At 38.4% G+C, this 13819-nt stretch overlaps 1 long non-coding RNA gene across 15 annotated transcripts; it reads left to right on the top strand.

The window, feature by feature from the left end:
* Positions 1 to 4591: 4591 nt before the first annotated feature.
* On the top strand, positions 4592 to 11677 carry LOC146924005 (uncharacterized). 15 transcript variants are annotated; one of them, XR_015009968.1, is made up of 9 exons: positions 4592 to 5660; positions 5957 to 6070; positions 6168 to 6772; positions 6897 to 6966; positions 7185 to 9020; positions 9445 to 9794; positions 9912 to 9993; positions 10128 to 10204; positions 10585 to 11677. It is a non-coding gene; the product is annotated as an uncharacterized LOC146924005 (long non-coding RNA). The 15 variants fall into 15 exon arrangements; XR_015009966.1 differs by having other exon boundaries at positions 6897 to 7003; XR_015009963.1 differs by having other exon boundaries at positions 4593 to 5660; positions 6897 to 9020.
* Positions 11678 to 13819: the final 2142 nt, after the last annotated feature.

Raw genomic sequence — 13819 nt, 5'->3', positions numbered from 1 at the left:
AAAGGGACAATCAAAGAACCGGCTTCCCCCTCTGAAATAGAAGGTAACGGCACCCCATCAAGGGTGGGACGGTCCTCCACCCGCTCAGCAAAATGCTCTCTAAAATACTCTACAATCTCCTTACGGACATCCTGGACGTCTTCCACCCACCTACTACCCACCTTAAGAGCAAGAATAGAGTTCCTACGCCTCCTCATCTTAATACTAGCATGAAAGTAACCGGAGTTGGCATCACCTTGACGCAACCACTTCGAGCGGGACTGCTGGAAAATCTGTGACTCTCTCACACGCAAGAGCGCCCACAAATCATGGAAGCCTTTGAAGCGCGCTTCAGTATCCTCAAGGGACAACATGCCCACCTCCGCCTTAAGGTCAAGAAGCTTGAGGGCATCAACCTGCTCCGCGATGCGACCCTCAATCTTACCAAACACCCGGACATGCCAATCCTTTAGATCACCTTTGAGGGACTTTAGTTTAGCCGCCAGTCTGACCGTCATCCACTCCACCGGCCTCGGCCGATTCCAACTCTGGCCAACCACCTCCTCTAAACCACGATGCTCTAACCAGAAGTTATTAAATCTAAAAGGCTTAGGTCCCCAGTTCTAACCAGAATACCTCAGGACAATCGGACAATGGTCAGAAACGTCCCGGGGAAGCGCCTACTGCGCCCCCTCGCCCCATAAATCGGACCAACCAGCAGAGAGGAGAAAACGATCAAGCCTACTCATCGCACCACCGTGGGGTTGGCACCAGGTAAAGCGCCTACCAAGCAAGGGAGATTCGAAAAGACCCATCCTAAGCACAAATAAAGAGAAGTCACGGATCTCACTACCCAAGGTATTACCACTAACCAAAGGGCTACCCCTCCTCTCCGAATCGTGCAACACCGAGTTAAAGTCTCCCGCCACACACCAAACATCTCCGCCCATCGAGTGCTTAAACGCAGGCAACTTCTGCCATAGCTCCATTTTATCCGCTAACGAGCACTTAGAGTAAACATTGACCACAAAGCAGGGAGTTCTCAGCACCCCCCACTCCAAACACACCCCAACAAAGCCCGGTCCTGCGAAAGAGAAGATAGCACGACCTTTGGAACTACACCAAATAGAGAGGATCCCCCCACTATTACCCACCGCCGGGACAAAGCTCCAGTCACAGAAGGAGTTCCCCCAAAGATGGTGACAGAGGGTCTCAGAAACCGAACTCAACTTAGTTTCTTGAAGTAAAAGACAATCTAAACGATTAGAGGCGACAAACTCTTTAACTCTACGCTTCTTTATCCTACCACCTAAACCACGAATATTAAAGGAGCCAATAATCATGGCACACCCGTATTAACACTCATGGCGGCCTTAGCCGCACCATCCCTAACCTCTAAGGCAACCAACCTAGACTCCTCAACCAAATCCCTAACTTTAAAATCAACTCCCATCTCCTTACCCCCACTCAACACCTTTTTGGCAATAAAGCTGTCAGAAGGACCACCAGGACCACTAGAATGACCAAACTCTGGGACATCTAAGAGAGGAACATAGGTAGACGACATACCCACAAGCTGAGTAGTATGACAAATGCCCTGAGTAGTCCCTATTCCCACCATAATGGGAGTTGGGTCCCCCTCACCATGCATGGCAACAATAGGTAAAAAAGGGGCGGAAATACCTGGTGCCCCAAGAGGCGTCGACTATGAATCCACCGCTCCACCCCCTCCCGGAGAGGCCCTCAAGTTTTCCCCTAGCTCTCCCTCCTTGAAAAGTTGCCTTGTAGTACTAGCACCGCCCCTCTTTGTCAAAGAACCTTTTTGGCGCGATCTTCCTCTAGCTGCCTTACGAGGTCTCCCTCTTTTCTTCTTAGTATGGGCATCTCGAGAAAAAAAACCCGGCTTAGATGGCGACCCCGAACGAGGAGAAGAAATAGTCGACGACGGTGTCCGCGGACGAGACCCTCCATGCGCGACCACCGGCTCAGCATGAACAGTATCCTCCCGTTGAATAGTGAATGGCGGCGGACTACACACCACCGGCGCTGGCTCACCGGACTCACCAATCAGGCGCGTCATCAAATTTAATGGACTGACAGAGGCATCAGCAATTTGAGGGGTGCCAAACCTCCTTAGGAGTTCCAAACAGCTAGCAGGAGTCTTCACACTTGAACAGCCCAGCCCACTATCAAAAGGGCCCAAGTTGACATCAATTGGGATTTGGACAGAATTACCGCTTGGGGCGGACCCCACCTGCATTGGTTCCACCCCATCCATTGCTTTACACGCGCTAGTGTGGGGAGAGGGACAAGCTGAATTGCACGCGCCCATATGAGGAGAGAGGTGATCTGCAGAATTTGACTTTTGAAGACTCCTTTTTGTGGATCCAGAGCCCATAAATTGTTGTTCCAAGGAGACTTTTCTCCTTCTGTCGCTATCGAAATCCTCCCCTAAAGGTTGCTGTACCAAAATAGTTGGAGATGACAAAATCTTAGGCTGACAGATATTCCTAGGATGGGATGGAATATCACAAAAAGGAGTTTTGTCACAAGTGTTGTCTCCCTCACCCACCTCCAACCTGACACATCTCTCATCTTCCCCAATACTAAAATCTGAAGCAGCAGAAGAGAGAGAAGAGTTTCCAACCACCTCTGCCCAACCTTCCTCATCCGACACACCATCTTCTCCGGCGAAAAAAACCCCCCACCACCGCAGGCTGAACAACCAGTCACCGGAAAGCCGTTATTAGCTAGAGAATACACCTGAAAGTCCTCACGAACATACACCACAAACTTCCTTCCATTAGCCACCAAAGAGACCGGAGCGGCCACCGGAAAAACAATCGGGAGGAGAACAAGAACCCTTCCAAATTCTTAACCAGCGCAACCACTATCCACTTCTAATACCTCACCGAAACGCGCTCCTACCAACTCAAAGACGTTGTCACACCAAAGATGCACCGGAGTTCCAGTAACGCGCATCCACACACACCGGCCAGTTGTAGACATGTCCTCTGACCATGTTGAGAACCCTGAAAACCAAGATAACCACCATTCTCGCTTTTCCAATAACGATTCCCGTAAATAACCTTTAATCGGAGAGCTAATAAGCACTTGGTTACCACCTAAGGAGACAACCTTAATATTTGGCATCCCAGCAATCGTCAACTGTTCACGGATACTTTTCACACCAAGTTTCGGGAGCAAGCGTCCAATGACACTCTCAGAAAGCTCCTCGATCCTCCCTGGTGGTATTCCACAAGCCACCTCTGCCAAAGGTGTAGCACCTGCCAGCCTTGGACCATTCCTTCCCCCTGTAGCTGAAACCACCGCTTCTGCAAAATACACGCCGTCCACCACCCTCAGCGGCGGGAACTCCCCTGCATCGAAATGGACTGTAACCGGCTCGGTCACTTCCACCGGCTTGGTAGCCACCGTATCCCTATCAAATCTGGACACATTCACCTTTATTTTGGTTGAATGCACCTGCACCTGATCAAGCCTAGCAAGAAGCTCATCACCATTTCCTTCATCCGCAAATCTGACAAAGCCAAACCTCTTCCCTTCTTTGTTTCTCTTCGACGGAATGAAAACATCCTTGACTACCCCACAGTTGCCAAACGCCTTCCACAAGTCCCCTCTCTTTGTATCATCATGAATATTAGTGAAGTAGAAGGATATTGTGTTGTGTAATCTGGCTCGGATGAGATCCGGTAATGGCCTATTATGACGGCGCACTACTGGTGAAGTACCTTTGTTGTTCATATCAGGCACTGCCAGCGTGAGAAGTGGTAAGGAGAAGGTTGAACATGGTAAATTTTCTAGAGAGAAGTCAGACCTTCTCTCTCTAGGATTTCTCTAAGATAGACATACTATTATTTTTTCTGTGGTCGCCAAATATTACCTTTGATATGACCTATGCATTAGCACGGGTTAATGGTCTAGTTGATTCTAGAATAAGTTAGTGAAAAATAACCCTATAATTTAGATTCCCACTTAAATGAGTTAGCAAAAATTGATTACGTATTTTTTTTTTAGGTTTAAATGTGTAATTGGTACCTGCACTTTTAACAGATTTTGGCATTGGTCCCTGCACTTTTTTTTTGTTTGGCATTGGTCCCTGCACTTTGTAAAAATATTGGCATTGGTCCCTGCACTTTTTTTTGTTTGGCATTGGTCCCTGCACTTTGTAAAAATATTGGTATTGGTCCCTGCACTTTGAAAAAATATTGGTATTGGTGCCACGTGGCATGAAATGATTGGGACCAATACCAATATTTTTCCAAAGTGCAGGGACCAATACCAATATTTTTACAAAGTGCAGGGACCAATGCCAAACAAAAAAAAGTACAGGGACCAATGCCAATATTTTTACAAAGTGCAGGGACCCATGCCAAACAAAAAAAAGTGCAGGGACTAATGCCAAAATCTGTTGAAAGTGCAGGGACCAATTACACATTTAAACCTTTTTTTTTAAAACAAAAAATTGATTACGTACTTGTCATTGACAAACTGAAATTTCCTCTCACGAAAAAGGAAAAAGAAAACTATATTTCCAAAAAAAAAGAAAAAAAAATCTTTCGACCTTCATCTACACATAGCACCTCTGAAGCACGGGTACTCCATATTGCTAAACGTACCCGTACCGGGTACTCCGCGGGTACTGGTACACGTACAGTACGCGTACTGTACGCACCCATGAAGCACCAGTTTTTTTTTTTTTTTTTTAATGGCTGGGTACGGACGCGGTACTGCAGCGGTACTGATTGGGTACGTTTATCCTCTTTTTTTGGAGAAAATGGAGCAATTATAGTTTTTTTTTTTTATAAAAGTCAAACTTAAACTCCACGCACATTCTCTTTTTTTTGGAGAAAATAAGCCCTTTTATGAGAATTAATAGCATTATAGTTTTTTTTGTTTCTCAATAAAATTCAAACGGTGCAAGAGGTTCAAGAGGCACAACAACCATTTCCTATGTTCTGGAACTGCTTCCTACTAAATGCCACCGTTTTTTGTCTGCCAATAGTTAGAAGTAGAAAAGTCAAGCAGACAAGCACTCAAGCCTTGTATAAAAGCTAATCCTTGTTAGGAGCTAATCACTTCCATCCATTCATCAATCATACCATTTTCTTTTTCTTATTCACTTCCATCCATTCATCAATCAATCGTACCTTTTTTCAAATGTTTTCACAAAGTATTAGTACTAGGGGAGTAGGAAGTAGCACACACAGGAGCGCTACACCTCTAACAGATGAATATACAAGTGGAACTGGAAGTGCTGACAATGATTTTAGAGTCGTAATTTTTTTTTTTTTGGTTGAATTTTTGTCGTCATTTGAGCAATATAATTTTCTCATGCAATGTTATTTATTTTAATTAAAAAAAATAAATTATCGCAACGTACCCGTACCTTTGTTTTTTGAGAAATGCCGTATCCCGTACCCGCACCCGTACCCGTACCGGGTACCGTACCCGCACCCGTGCAACACAGCTAGCACATATCGCTTTTGTTTCTCTTTTTCACTTCAAGTTTCAGCATTTCTATTACACTCATGAGAATTTAGAGGAATAGGTGAGAGGTTTATTTTAGTTGTAAAAGTATCTACAATCACTCAGATAACAACACAAAGGGGGACAATTGAGAGAGACGATAAAAGCATCGAATACTTATTATATTTGAGGTAAGCAATCTTTCTTCTCTCTTTGTTTATGAATTTATGATAATATTGTTTGATAAGTAGTACAAGCTTGTGATATCAAACTTTTTATCATAGAATGCTGCCAGAGATTGTATCAAACTCATGGCTAACTTTCATTATGTTGCTGCATAAACAAGAGTTAGGGTTCTAAACTTTCCCTGTTTTATATGATCATACAAGTCTCATTAGAAGCACACATGCTTCACTTCATTTCATAGACTAACTATTATCTTATCGTTCCGTTCCTGTTTGTGCTGATAAATATCGTATTCAAACAGATTCAATCTCACTGGAAAATTAACTCTTAATCGAAAGTGAAGGATTCTTAGGGTTTTCACATCTCTCGATCAAATTCGTTACTTGCGAAGAAGCATGTCAATTTTACTCTAAAGGTAAGATTCTTCTCGATCTCATTGTTCTTAAGTGTTTGCTGCTGGATTGTGTGCTTGTGTTGTCTTCGTAACAAACACATTTGTGACCAAACGCAAGAAATCAACACTCATTCATGAATCAATTAACAAGTCGGTTTTCACTCCAAAACGACGGTGTCTTCATTTCTGATTCAGCAACGACAACACCACTGTCACCACCCAAGAAGCAACACCGACTGACCAAAACCCTAAAACTTCCAGTGAAGTTGGTCCTCAGATTGTGGAATTCTGTATTCTCAAACACCAATAGGCCGGAGCCGGTGATTCCTCATATTCCAATGGATCTCATTGCTGACATTCTATGTAGACTCCCCGTGAAGGATCTCTTACGATTCTGATGCGTATGCAAGTCATGGAATTCTCTTATCTCAAAAGATCCCAAATTCGCCAAAAAACACCTTAGCTTCTCAATTAAACGCCCACACTTCATCGTAACCAAATGGACCTCCTACGCCTGTACTGCAATGTCTTATCCATTGGACTCTCTTCAACTCAACTCTAGGTTCACCTTTAATCCAATGCAACTCAATTACTCTCGTGATCTCATTGGTTCTTGCCACGGTCTCATTTGTTTTGCCATTAACAACCGTCCTGCACTACTTTGGAACCCTTCAACTAGAAAATGCAAGAAGTTACCCCCTTTAGAATTTCCAAAAGAAAATGGTAAAACTATATATGCTTTTGGCTATGATCCTTTAATTCATAATTACAAGGTTGTTTCTGTTTATTGCTATCATTATCGATCCAATAAACCTCAGGTTAATATTCATACTTTGGTAAACCTCAGGTTAATATTCATACTTTGGGCACACATTCATGGAGAAGGATTCAAGATTTCCCTTACAGGTTTTTTTGGGGTAAACCAGGAATATTCATTAAGAGCACAGTTAATTGGTTGGTACTTTCTCATAATTTTTCACATATCATTGTTTCTCTTGATTTGGGGAAAGAGTCTTACCAAGAGATTTCACCGCCTGATTATGGAAGGACTAGCATGTTGAACATGTGTATGCTTATGGGTTGCTTGTGCATATTATCTTGTTCTAACTCTTTCACTGATGTTTGGCTTATGAAGGAATACGGAAAGAAAGAGTCTTGGATTAAATCGAAATGTCTTCCTCACATTATTGATGGTTATGCTCTCAATTCCAAGATGGTATACATTTTTAGGGATAAAAACCATGTGCTGGCCTTGTTTAAAGAGTTTGGTGATAATAAATTGATGTGGTGGGTTTACGACTCCAAAAAAGGTACTCATAAGATTTTAAAGAGTTTGGTGTGCTTGTTTTGACTACTGGTGACTTCATGAGTCATGGTTAATTAATGGAATTTGCAACTTAAGAAGGTGCTGTGTTATTGTCATTTATTTGTTAGTTAGAGTTGTTTGTTCTTCATCATGCATTGCAATCTTACATTGTTCACAATCACACACTGGATAAGATGGTGCTGCTTTGTTTTTTTTTTTTTTATAAGATTTGAATTAGGATTTATATGTTATGTCAAGTCACTACTATGTTTGTTAGTACATCTGCTGCTAATTCCTGCGCATGCAAATTTCATAATGTTTGCTTGAAATCAGCTTCTAACTAAATTGAGTATGTTATAATACTATTGTCATGTTGTTTTAAGAATATTCAGTTTTCGCACATATGTAGCCTTTTGACAAATATGAAGGATCAGTATTGTGACACATGAAATTGGATTTTAACGGCAATGAATCACTTCAGCTTGTTTTCTTAGGAAATGAAATAGATTGGTCAAGTTCAGCGGGTTCACTATGTATTTTGTTTTTTAGTTCAATCAACCTGCTCGTAATAACCCTAAAAATTACCGTTAAAATATTATGAAAACAAGATAGCGCAGCAGGTTCTGTATATCATTAAAATAATTATTAATATTTCCTCATTTCTTTTCACTTGTCACGGCTTCTTACTTAGAGTGTTGTTGTTTATGACTGTTGGCTGGATTTTGTTTCAACATCCCTAACTTGATATGCTTTATATAAAAAAAATGATAGTAGTGAAAGGAGTCTGCTACAAATTTTACTCTTAATCCTTCTGCCATCACCTCATGTTTTTTAATTCACAGAGAAATTTCCTGCCATCACCTCATGTTTTTTAATTCTAGGTTGATTCAGTGTTGGATTTCAGTTATACCAGATCAAGTTATTTCTTTAATTATCCTACTGTAGTTGGTTGATGACAGTTGAGTGTGAGCGAATTTGTAATGTTAGGATTAGCCCCGTTGCTATACTTGTAAACTTATATAGTTGATATTCCATGGTTTTATTCCATAGTTCGAAAGGGGAAAATGTTGTAAGAAACTTAAAAAGATAACGTCCAAGCAAATAGAGTTGGAAAGAGGAAAATGTTGAAAGAAACTTAAAAAGATAATGTCCAAGCAAATACATATGCTCTCTTATTTTACTATTTCAACATGCCAAGACATGACTTTTTTTAATTTGTCAATGATTTAGCAGTACATTAGCTAGTGAAAATGTGTTATCCCGTTCAAGGACTTGTAGTATATTGACTGTTTATCACTTGTTTTTCCCCTTTAATTGATCTCCTTAGAGTAGTTTGCTTGTTTATGAGTTGTTACCAAATGGGAGTTTGAGGAACAGGTTATATACCTGTTAGAAGGCTCCGATAGTGTGGAGGGTTAGGTGTGACATTGCACTGAGTGCAGCCAGATGATTGGAATACTTGCATCATGGGCGTGTGTGATAAACCTGTTAAACACAGGAAAGTTAAATTTAATAATATATTGCTGGACGAGGAATAGAAGCCAAGGATTGCTGATTTTGGATTTGCCAAGATTGTGCCTGATTTTGGATTTGCCAAGATTGTGCAGGGAAGAGCTCGCAATCGGACTCATGTTATTGATGGAGCACTTGGCTACATGACTCATGGTAAGCATTAATTCCTATTTGTATAAACTTGAGTGCTATAGATTTAGTATCTTATTTAAGTTAGTTGTTCCTTGCCTCAATTTTTCCAAAAACATTCATATTTCACTTCTCCATGATCATCTCTTAGATTTTGGGTTGAGCCTAACTCCACCCCTACATAACCAGCTTGTCAGGTGATAAATGTCTCCCACTTAAAATTACATTTTTAGGTCATATCATATTTCATCCGATGTGAGACTCTCAACAACATCTATATACTTAAAAACTGTCGTAAGTGTAGAGCGATAAACTTATTTAAACGAGATGCTTTTATAAATTTGTTAAAAGATTTAGTTCATTTAATTGTATAGGAAAGTATCAGGGGTATTTTCACTTTTTAGCTATTATACTTGAAAATTGATCATGATGATTTTTATCATGACAGAGTATGCCTACGCTTGTAAGATGACAGAGAAGAGTGATTTTTACAACTTTCGGGTAGTGCTTATGGAGTTGATAACAGGGAAGGGGCCTGTGGAGCCAGAGTTTACAGAGAATAGGTGTTATGCAACAATACTCACTGCCCTTATTCGTGTGAAGAAATTTCACTAATCCTTAGTTCTGTTTAAATCACTGTTGTGTTGGCATCAAACGTGTTTTGGATCATGCTCCAACGGTTAACCGAACTTACACTTGGATATGTGAAAAGTTTGTGTGTGTATGTCATAGGCTTTAAGGGACATTCATTCATACACCTACACATCCAACTACCTTTGTCAAAGCCTAGAAGGATGTGTAAGCACTGAATTTAAAATGACATTATAACATTTAATTTGGTCATAGGTGATAGTTAAATGTAGCAAAGAATAAAATGGTCCTTCCTTCTAATAATTTATATTCTTACTGATACAGGATAAACTTAATAGCGTAAATCAGAGGGGACCAAAGCAAAGGGCAGAAGCTTTAGCTGCCTTAAATTCTGCATTTAGTTAATGTATATGTACTTAGCATCTTAAGAAACTTTTAATTTTCTTAGAGTAGTTTGTTGGTTAATGATTTTCTTATTACCAGTATCCGAAACACATCTTTCATGTACACATTCTTATCTTACCATTTTCTTTAATGCAGAACCCTTGGCGTAAAACTATTTGTATGGCTATTGATCTAGAGGCCATGGGCATTCATGGAAGTCTAGTATTTTTCAGGTATGTAAACTTGAGTTTTTCTAACAATTAGTAATTTTTTAGTTGATTTTACTCATGAAATTTCTGTCCTTCCATTGATAATACATCTTGATTGCCCTGCGACTTGGAAATCAAATGTGTATTTAATTAGTCATTTTAATTCCAAACTTATTATTATATAAAAAAAAAATTCCAAACTTATTCTTTCTAGAGTATGTTAATTCTGATGAAAAGTTTGTGCCATTTACATTTAGTGAGCTGGTCCTCATCCGTGGGCCATTGAGAAGTTTGTTTCAGTAGCTAATTTAAAAGTTGTGATATATTGGTAGTAATTGATCTTATTCCAATTTTTTTTTTTTATTTCTTTTTACATATTGACTAATAATCAAATGTGCTTACAGTCAGACATTTTGGTTATGAAGAAGAACAAGCTTTGTTGCCCTGTATATTTCTCTAAAGTATGTCAAGCCCATTGATCTCTTTGGTGTTTCACTTAGACTACTAAATCTTAATTAGGCATGTATGATGTACCTTGATGGAATATAATTGTATGATAGTTCCCGTTTGCTGGTTAAATGGATAGGTTGAGAGTGATCTTCGAAAAGGAGGAAACTGATTGGGAACAATTCGTTTATTTTTTTTTTTTTAATTTAAGGGTTGGATATTGGATGAAAGGTTGGTGCGCAAATTGTCCCTACTCTCCTAGTGATGTAGCTTATAATTTGGATTGTATAAGGGGTTGGAGTCTGGCTAGAAAGAAGAGGGACAGTATTCAGTGGATCCCCCCCTCCATCCAATTCTTGGAAATGGAATGTGGATGGATTGTCGAAAGGTAATAGGGGGAGTACTTCGTAATGATAATGGTCTTATTAAGGCTAAATTTTCTGCTTCAGTGGGCATTAAGGATTCAAATCAGGCTGAGTTCCTTGATATTGTGTTTGCTCTAGAGCTGTCCAAGAACAAAGTATGGTTGCAACATGTTGATATTCTTATTTTATTGTCTGATGAACCATGCTGTGTTTTTGTTTATTATGTTGCCAAGGCTGCGTGAATTGTGATCAATGGCGGACAGTGGTTATGTCATTGAGTTGATGTTGTGTGTGATTCTTGATGGAGGGCTATTGGCGTGTTGTGTGATTGCGTGGATGCTTTGCGAGCTCTCATTAGCATGTTTTTTAGTGTGTTGTGGGTGGAATTGGAATTTGCTCTGGGTTATGTCCTACAGTGCTGTCAGCTGCATTCTTTTCCATTTAGTGGCTGCTGTGATGCCTTTCTAGAACAAATTTTTGGTTTGAATTGAGATATTACCTTCATTAAGATCATGGTAGTGAAAGAAGATTGGTTTGGAGGTTTTTTTTTGCAAAATGTACTTGTGTATGCTGTTGTTTTTATCTATTTTATTATTAGGATTTGGTGTATTGCTTGCTGTAGAGCATGGGTTGTATCTTAACGTGTAACCAAGGCAATTAATTTACAAAAATTAAAATATTTATATCTCCTTTTTTTGGTCAAGTTTCTATTTAATTTCACCGAAAATATCACGTTACAAACACAGATTTCATTTTCTAGTTCATAACAAAAAATTTGTATGAATTGACGTTGTAACTAATCAAGACACACACGTGCTAAGTAGCAAATTTTTTTTTTTTTTGAAGGAAGCAAATTTATATAGTTGACAAAAAGGGGATATTAAGTACCAAAACTTTGTCACATTCCTCTCAAGGAAGGATAATCATTTTTTTTTTCACTGTCCAAGCTAGATAAATAATCTTATGCATATCACCAACAAATAGGCCCCAGCAAAAAACTTTTCACAAAATAACAATATATTTTTCGTTTCAAAAAATAAACTATATTATATCTCCTTTTTTTGGTCAAGTTTCTATTTAATTTCACCGAAAATATCACGTTACAAACACAGATTTCATTTTCTAGTTCATAACAAAAAATTTGTATGAATTGACGTTGTAACTAATCAAGACACACACGTGCTAAGTAGCAAATTTTTTTTTTTTTTGAAGGAAGCAAATTTATATAGTTGACAAAAAGGGGATATTAAGTACCAAAACTTTGTCACATTCCTCTCAAGGAAGGATAATCATTTTTTTTTTCACTGTCCAAGCTAGATAAATAATCTTATGCATATCACCAACAAATAGGCCCCAGCAAAAAACTTTTCACAAAATAACAATATATTTTTCGTTTCAAAAAATAAACTATAAGGCAATGCGGTATCCCATTAATATTTTAAAGTTCTAATCTACTTCGGAAAAACTAATCATGAATATATCACAAGTAGCAACCACTTTGCTAATAAATCAAATGGCGTAGAAAAGCAAAATAAAATAACAATTTTCTACTAAAAAAAAAAATACTGTAACAATTTATTTTTGATTTGATAATCATATGATAGATCTCCCTGACATACAATAAATTAAAGTGACATGCACTGTACCTGTAGCACGAACTAGCATTCCACAAAAATCATACGGTCTACAATTTTGGAATTCATTGATACCGTTAATCTTAAATTGACATAAATCCTTAAGATTGTAGTATAAACTAGGCATAAAAATATAAAATCAAATTAATAATCACGTAAAAATATAGGAAAACGAACTTCAACAAGTCATTTTCTAATATGAATCATAACAAAATCAATTCATGATTCAACATGTCCTTCTCGAGTATGAATCATAACAGAGGTAATGAAATAATTACATAAACGAACACATGAGATGTTATAACCACGAACCAAGATTGTAAATGATTTTTTTTTTTTTGGTGATGAGTGTTGTTCTCATTGTTATCAAAAACGCGACTTAAGTCCCAAAATCCTGGTTTTTGCGACTTTGTGTAGCTTCAACGACTCAAATCCATAGCAAAGTCCCAAAAACAGGCAAAATCCTATCAAAATCGCACAAAATCGCACAAAATCGTGAAATCCATTCAAAATCGCAGGATTTTGATGGATTTTGAAGGATTTTGTTCATTTTTTGATAAGGGTCAATTTTTTTACCTGGTTCGTAAATTGACCCGATTTGAATCCATGACCCGTTCTATAAATACCCAAAAGGCCAAAAATTTTCATTCTTTCACTTCCCCCACATTTATGTATATGTATTTTGTGGACTTTGAACTTTAGTCATTTATGACTATATGCAATTTATAACATATATTTAAAATTATTTTTGTTTTAGTAGAATCCTCGATTTTGATTGCGATTTTACGAGTCCCGACTTTGCTATCCTACATCGATTCTACAAAAGTCCTTGAGTAAAATCCTTCGATTTTGATTGCGATTTTACGAGTCCCGATTTTGCTACTCCCTTTCGACTTGAAGTAAAATCCCGATTTTGATAACCTTGGTTGTTCTCACTTTTTGTACGTGATGCACTAGCAAAAATAAATGTCTCTTTATTTTCAGAATAAACAAAGGACACATGTACCTTTTTTACCATTTTTTAATAGTTAATAAAAATACATATGTTATTCTCTTTAAAAAAAAATACATATGTTATTCCATTGATAACTATGCAAGTGTTTTTATGGATGAGACTTTAAATTAGTTATCATGTCTAAGTTATTACTGTTTATAAGTTTTCTCCTTAAAAAAATCAGATCTGATAGCAAAAT

The sequence above is a fragment of the Medicago sativa genome, chromosome 5 (assembly GCF_051527215.1).
Source record: "Medicago sativa cultivar Bolivia chromosome 5, Bolivia_mono, whole genome shotgun sequence".
Lineage (NCBI taxonomy): Eukaryota > Viridiplantae > Streptophyta > Magnoliopsida > Fabales > Fabaceae > Medicago > Medicago sativa.
The sequence above is the reverse complement of the archived record's forward strand: the minus strand, read 5'-3'. Positions and strand labels throughout refer to the sequence as shown.